This window comes from Pteropus medius, unplaced genomic scaffold, assembly GCF_902729225.1.
Source record: "Pteropus medius unplaced genomic scaffold, Ma_sr-lr_union100, whole genome shotgun sequence".
NCBI classification, from domain to species: domain Eukaryota; kingdom Metazoa; phylum Chordata; class Mammalia; order Chiroptera; family Pteropodidae; genus Pteropus; species Pteropus medius.
The window spans coordinates 6,248,318-6,256,444 of NW_024356249.1; positions in this window are offsets into that span (position 1 = coordinate 6,248,318).

The window sequence follows — 8,127 nt, forward strand, 5'->3', positions numbered from 1 at the left end:
CTTAAAGCTGCCAGGAGGGTTTCTCCAGTCTCTCCAAACCTAGTCAAGAAGTTAAACTTGTTTATACAGCAGCCATAGAAACAGGTTTACAATGTGGGCATTAGAAGTAAGCCCAGGGCTGGAGTACGTGAAACGATAATTTATATCGGAAGTTAATGAGACAGACAGTACGAATCTAGGAGTACCCAAGTATTCTATTTCTTTCGGTCTTGCTCCTTTAGTTGTCTCTGAAAGGAACTGTATCTCCCCTTGGCTCATTTCTCTTTAATGCATTTGAACCTAAGGAATGGGCAAAGTCTATCCACGCCCAGGCCTGCCTCAGTTAATGAACTAATCTGACTGTGCCTGAAAGGGACCTCTGCCATCTAAGTGGACTTAAATTAACTCATTCCGTAAACTATAACCAGAATTTTGTACCCTAGGGGTAAAAACTGGGCACATGTGGAGTCAGAATTACAGCATTTCCTATACCTGCCGGGTACCCCCACTGATGATTCAATCTGTAAAATGATGCTTCTGCACTTATAAACATTCCCAACTACCTCCCAATAGTAGCTATCAGCCTCCCGACTGCAGGTTTACACCTCGAAAGGGAATAATTAGTGCACTACTTGTGGGATATTTTGTAAATCCAACTTATTCCAAGGATGACAACTGTCACAACTTACAAGACATTACATGGGTAATTCCTAGTCCTCTACCATCTCAAATTTTACCCTTTATATGTTAAAGTTTAAAAGAAACAAATGGATATGGGTCACAGTTAAAAATACTGATAGAGAGATCTTCACCATGCGCAATCAGCCCATACTTATTCAAATAATGACTAAAAGGCTGGGAGAGAGCACTTCCAGATTTGATGCATATCTCCCCATCCAACCATCTCTCAAAGTAGCTGCCAAGTCTTCTTAGATAAATCCTAAAGACTATTTCATATTTTTATTATGCTTGTTTTTAAAAATGAAAGTAAAAAGACAAAGTATTTTTCACCCTGACGATAAACCTACACAGGCAGAGAATTAGATGTCAGAATCTTTAGAAGCAGCCACATTATTTAGCTGATGAATTAATAGGAATTCGTGGAAGAGGAGGTAGGATTTAAAGTTAAAGCTGAATAACGATTAGGTTTTAGTGTCATTAATATTCCACTTTTGGCTGCTCCTAATTTTCTTTTGACTACAAAAAACAGTTTTTTCTGAGGAAAGAGGAAAGATCTATACTGTTTCATAACAGTCCCCAATGAAGAGGCTGCCACTGTAGTAAGAGGTTGTCATGTAAACTGTGTAGACAGTGTGAAAATGAATAAAAGAAAACCTCATTCCAAATGGACTCGGGAAGCCATGAGGGGAGAGTTCTCATGCACGTACCATCCATTACAGCTTACTTTACACTCACCAGCAAGAAGGTTACTTTACACACCCCAGCAGGAGGAAGGGTTCCTCCTTGCCCAGCAATAACTCAGCCAATAAGAAGCCACCACAACCCCGAACCCTCACTCTCCTCCGATAAACTTTTGTTCAAAACACCCCCGTCCAAATTTCTCCTTTCCCCTGTAAAAGCATGCTCCTCCCCTCCTGTTCTCTGGGCTCGCCAGAGTTTGCAAGTCCCAAATTGCAATGCTTCTACTATTCTCAAATAAACTCAATTTGCCTGGCTAAATGGCCTTTTGGTTTTAAAGGCTGATGACAGGAATTGGGGAACAGAAGAGGAGAAAGACTGGGAAAGAGAGAATGCCCTGGGGTACTTGTGAGAATCTTGAAAGCAGGAACCAGCTCAGACAGGAAACAGTAACTCTGTTTCCAGTGGCCGGCGAAGGGATGAGGGAGTGTAAGAAGAGACAGCAGAGGCCAGCCTCTGGACCCCTGTCTCGCCATGGGGTGGTGCACATCAGAAACCAAAGTGTCCATTATCGGGTGCTTTGAAAGAAAAAGTTAGGGGTGTCATGCAGAGCCGAAGACAAGTCTACGTGGCTCCAAATGATAGTGTGGCTATTGGTTTTAAGCCTTCAGCACATTTTCGTCACTGAGATACTGGCTGGTACATGGCATTTACTTGGGGAGCAGAACTTGGGTTTGCGGCAGTTAGGCCTTACCCCCTTTCCCTCTCCTCTCCCAAACAAAAACTGGCCTCCTGTTAGGGTCCCCAGAACGATCTACCCGCTCAACACCTGATTAGAGATGACAAACATGGAAACTGAACACATTTCATTGTTACGCAGGTCTGTTAATGTATTAATTGAGAGCGAAAGATCGTAGGAAATTTTAAATATGTGACAAACTGTAGAATCTGAACTGTACGCTGTCGAAGCTATAATTCGGAGTTCGACCATCTGAAAACTGAACCATTACGCTGAGGAAACACCACAGCATGAGTAATGTGTGGAAAACCAAAATAGGGACAAGGCCACCACCGCCCAACCTCAAGACTTCTCAGAAAACTGGACATTCGTGAAAGTGAGTCTAGTAAACACACAGCTCTTGGAGAAAAGCAGCAAACTGAAGAAAGCTGATTGTTTGGAGCCACTCTACTAGAACGGGGGAACAAGAGATCCTCTCAGGGAGCGGCAGTTACAAAGAGAGCTGCCGAGAGAGGCTGAGATAAAAAAGGAATGACTCAGCAAGAAGATGGCAGACGCTTAAAAATGAAACGTGGGCCAGGGCCTCAGCACCTACTGGCTTTGCCGATGGCTCCTCTGAGGGTGGTTCTGTTAACTTCAGAGTCGACCCTTTTAAGAGGAACGTGAACGTCTCATGACCTCATCACGGCACTAAAAGGGGTCACATTTTAGCGAATGGAAGTCTCTCTGTAATTTACATACTAAACAGGAGCTTCTAGATTTCTGGAATTGCCCTTAGGGAGACAAAGTAAGAGGAGGTGCGGAGGCTGAGCCACGGCGCAGTAGGAGAAACTGCATCAGGCACAGATGATTCATAAATACGGGTGGATTTTGCGGAACGATGTGAGAGATGCTCATGACGGAGCCGTGGACCAGGTGCCAGGGGGAAGCAGAGGTGGCCCTGGCTAACAGAGCCCTTTTCGAATCCAGCATTTTTCACTATCACAAGTTGGTGAACAAACAGAATATCAAGTCCTAGAGAGGAGAGAAAGGGTGTGCCAACATTTTCCTTTGTCTTGGGGTCCCCTAATTTGCTAGCCTGGCTCGACGTGCCTTCTTTCTTTAGTATTTATGCAAAAGACCTCATTCTGCCAGTTTTCTCAGTAAACTCTGTGGAAATGTGAATTATTTCAGTTGTTTCCCTAGCAAACAAATCTAGCATGCTACCCCTCTCCTCCCCCCAGCAAATTATTAAGCAACTGGCCCACATGGGACTGCCACCATTTCTAACGCAGATGAACAAAACGGATTTCACAATAGGGGCACCTCGTGTATGCCAGGCATTATGCTGAGTTCTTTATACATGTTCTGTTTCTTAATATTCAGAAGAGCAGGAATTACTTTGCAGACCAGAAAAGAGTTTAGGTTATGTGACTTACCTAAGAGAACATAAGCCAGCAGGTGATGCAGTAGAAAATGTAAAATCAGGTCTTCGGATCCCAAAGCCCCACACTTTCTACCACATTATGTGCATCCCACAGAAACCTGAAATAAAATCAAGTACCGCTGAAATCTCTTGTTGGAAAAGAGCTGAGATTAGTGTAACAAGTAAAATCAAAGTCTGGATCATGAGATACGTAGGCCGGAGCACACTCTAACATCTGCCAACCTAATATCTATTACCCCTGATCTCCACTCCTTAACAAACCTCAGGAATACCTGAGCAGCCACAGGTGCTGCTGTTCCTGGAGGCCGGCCTCCACCTAGCTGCAGCCCCTGTTGAGGCCCCAGATTGATTTCACCTAATCGGAATGTCCCGTTCCTTGTTGGTGATTGGTTGTGGTTGGTCACATGGAACTTGTCTGGCCAAAGGTGTGTCTCTGAGAAACCATTTGTTTCCCAGCTCTTTAAAAATAAAGGTTCAGCTTTTCCAGCAGTGATGACCTCCCCATGAGAACATGCCTCTTGCTAAGGACCTCCTTCATCCCTCTCCAGAAGAGGAGAAGAAGAAACACAAGAAGTGACTTGTGCAGAGCCCCAACTCCTACTTCATGGACGTGAAATGCCCAGGATGCTATAAATCCCTTGATGATGGGAACTCTTGGATGTTTCCAATGGTTAACCAGCTACTTGAGCTATTTTGCCTTTTATTTCCACCCCATTTTGGTAGAATCTGGGGCAGTTAATTACCGCATATTCATTTCTCTTTTGAATTCAGAGAACTTTCTCTGTGAAATGCAGAGCAATTTCCGCAGAAACCATAGGAAACTTCTCTCCCTGTATTCTTTTATAACATCAAACAGGTGTCTGTCAGCAAAGAGCCCTCAACCCTGCTGGAGCTCTTTAACGTGATAATGTGATAACACCCACTCTGATTTCTTCAAGGGTCTGCAGACTGCACCCGGCTGCACCTCTTCTCCCCGTGATCCTCTCTCAGCATCTTCCTCCCACTCTCTCGAATTCAAATGAACGTTTCAATATTCCCTGCGTTCTTTATACTTTTAACCCCTTTTATTCTACAACTTAATGCTCACAGGGCACCCCAGATTTTTAGCCTTAAATGCAACAAACGCCCAGAGTACTGTGCAAATGCACAGTGCTATTTGCAACGCACTGTGATAAGCACAGTGCAAGATATAAACCCGAGTGAAGTCCCTGCCCTCAGTTAGCTTATACTCTAGTAAAGGAAAGAAGCCAGAGTAAATTAAGGGAAGCGGAAAGCACAAATCAGCATCCCTTTTTTGGCCAGCTGAGGCAGGAAGGGCAGGTGGGATCACGGGTGTGAGTGGACAGGGGACGACGAGTCAGCTCCTTGTGTCCCTCATCCAGTTTGCAGATCAGCTGCAGGTGAAAGATGCTGCTTCCACCTCACCCTTTCTCTGACTTCTCTTCTTACCCAGCCTGTTGACCCTTTTTGTACATTTCTACCTTCTCTCTCAAATAAGGATCGCCCATCGACTATTTAAAAAATGTATTATTGTTATCATTGTTCTTATTATTGCCATTACCTTCAGTTTCCTTTTTCTCTCGTAAGCTGGGTAGTTTCTGGGATGTTCTAAGACGGGATGTGAGGTGGACCTGGCTCCAAGATGTCAAGTACAGTCCCATCCGTCCGCCTGTGGGATTTAACAGGAGAGGAGAGTTCAGTAGGGGAGGAAGGGCTGAGACTTCCCAGGGCTGTGGGCAGCTGGCTTAGCCTCCTTCTCCGGATAATGTTCCCTGCCCAGCTTTGGTGCCATGCTGAGCAGATGCGCATGGTGCTGTGTGGGAGGGATGAAGGGAAGTAGATGGGGTGTATTCAGTGACACGTGTGCCTTGATCAGGACGTAAGACAGGCTTGGAATATCACGTGGCCTGTATTCGTGTGACTCATTCATGGCCAAAGATAAGGAAACCCACCAAGTACTACTGTCTGCAGGGTTGGCCTCTGTCTTTGTTACCCAGAACTAAGTGGACAATTATACTGAAAATTAGGACCTCTTACTGGTGATGCTTAACTGGCTGTTGCTGGTAACACAAACATGGGCAGAGGATTTAGCCTCTTTCGATCTTCAGTTTTCTCATCTGAAAAATGTAGGTAATGAACATATCACTCAGCCTCAATGTGAGAATTAAATGCAATAACCTAAACGCAGCACCTAGCACAGCATGTGACACACAGAAAGTAGTTTTATATGTTAGCTCTTATCCACCCCCCATATCTTTCCATGAACATTTCCCTGAATTCTGGTTTGGTCTTGGCACAAAGTAATCTTTGTAAACTACATCCTGCAGCCATGCCTTAACCGGGAGGAAATACTGTGTAATTTTAGAGATTTTTAGCAAATTAATTGGCAGAGATTTTCGAGGTACAGGAAGACCATCCATGTTGAGGTAGGAGCCCTCGACCAGAGGACCGATGTGGACGGACAGCTCGGCAAGGGCTGAAGCCCCTTTCAGAAGAGGTCATGTTGCGTTTTTGGTAAAAACGGCCCCACTCGGTTACTGTGCACTTGAAGTGGGGCTCTTGTGAACTGAGATGCACCGTGAGGGTAACAAACACATGCTGGGCTTTGAAGACTGCATACAAAAAACCAAACCAAACAACAAAAAAACATAAAATCCCTCGATTTAAAAATTATATGTTGAAATGGTAATATTTTGGACATATTGGGTTAAATATTTCATTAAAATATTAAATGTTATTGAAACTAATGGCACCTGTTTCTTTTTTTACCTTTTTAGAATGTGGTTACTAGAAATTATTTAATTACTTGTGGCTCACACTGTATTTTTATTGGACAACGATGAGGTGGTGAGCGGTTTATGTGACAAGCCACCACGTGAGATCTTATCTACTTTTATTTGGCTTAATAAGATTTGGTGAGGAGATCATAAGATATTTCTCATTTTTACTAGCTTAAGTAATACTTAAGCAAGGAAGGAGTTAAGTATGAGTTAAGGAACTGGGTAAGAGTTAAGTAAGCATATTCTTCTACTACCCTTCACTGCTGACCTTAACCAACTGTTTTCTTACTCTGCTTTAAAGAAAAGTACTTTCTCTCATCCTAGTGCTAAAAGCATCCAAGGTTTTCTTCCCAGATGCTGCTTCTTCTGTCTCTTTCTCCCGATGCATCAATTAAGAACACTTTGATGACCGGAGCTTCCTCTGTCAGAGAGCTAAGTGCTCACCAACTAATTAACTCTGCAAAGAAAGCCAAGCTGCTATCATCTCTGCTTTGCTTGGCTTTGCTTTCTGACTCCCCGGGTGTCCCCACTTCCGGTTTCCTGCTAGGCCAGGAGAACAAAGTGAGGAGATCACCCTTTGGGGCTGCAGGGCCTTAGGCTTGAGTTCATGCTTTTATTTTTCCAGGTAGGAAAGACACCTTGACAAACAGCAGTTATTTCATTACTTCATCCTTCTACAGAGAGGGATGCATTTGCTAAAAGCAACTTTCAACCAGTTTTTGCCACTGACCAGGCTTTTCTTTGTTAATAGAAACACACACAACGGCACATGCAAAACCCAACAACAGGATAACATCCCGCATTTGAATAGATGAGAACAACCTTTAAATGGATTAACACTGGTCCCTCTGCCCCATTTCATTTGATATATACTAGAACCATTATTTTTTAAGTGGCTTCTACAACTCAATTCTTTTGTCTAGGTGAATGATGTCATGTTTCCTTTCAAGTTCATATTTTCTTCCAAGTTCAACTGCTTGCCATACTCCTCTATTTGGGAACCCCACAGATGCCCTAGCGTCTGTGTGTGCGAAGGACCTCAACCCCACATGGTCCTCCTTCCTCACTAAATCTGTTGATGGTACTACTGTCCTCCCCGTCACCAGGCTCGACACGTTGATAGCGTTATTCAGTTCCTTTCTCCCTGCCTCTCCGCTCACAAACGTCTGCCAGGTCAACATGTAATTTCATCTCTTGTCTTCACCTCTTCCTCTTCATTCTGCTGCCACTTGCCTGTTTCAGTCTCCTTTGCTTCTTTGCAGGTGACTGTCTCTCACTTCTCTAAGGAGGTGTGTCCCAGCTCAGTTTCCTGTGGAGGCTCTGATCAAGTCGCCTCCCAGCACACGACCTGGAGACTAAAGCCAGACACCTCAAATCACTTCCTGCCAAAGTGAACAGAAATAAATATAAATGCAAAAAACAAAAAAAACAAACAAACAAAAAAACGAGAAGCAAACTCTGCCAGATAAAACATTCCCGGCATCCAAAGGTCTCCATTGCCTGGCCCCAGGATAATTTCCCATGGCTCCTCTTCACGTTCCTGGTTCCAGCAGAACTGAACTGTTGAATGGCCCCAGTGTGCAAGCCCGCTCTTCACTCAGTAAGCTGGGCTCTTCCCTTCACCGGAGGTTCTACCTTCCTATTCATAAACAAACAGTCCCACACATCTGTATCCGTTTGCTAGGGCTGTGTAACGAAGTACCACAAACTGGCTGTTTAGGATGACAGAAATTTATTGTCTCACAGTTTCAGAGGTGGGTTTGAAATCTAGCTGTCAGCAGGGCCCTCTTCCCGCTGCAGGCGCTGGGAGGGATCTGTTCCAGGCCTCTCTCCTGGCTTCTAGT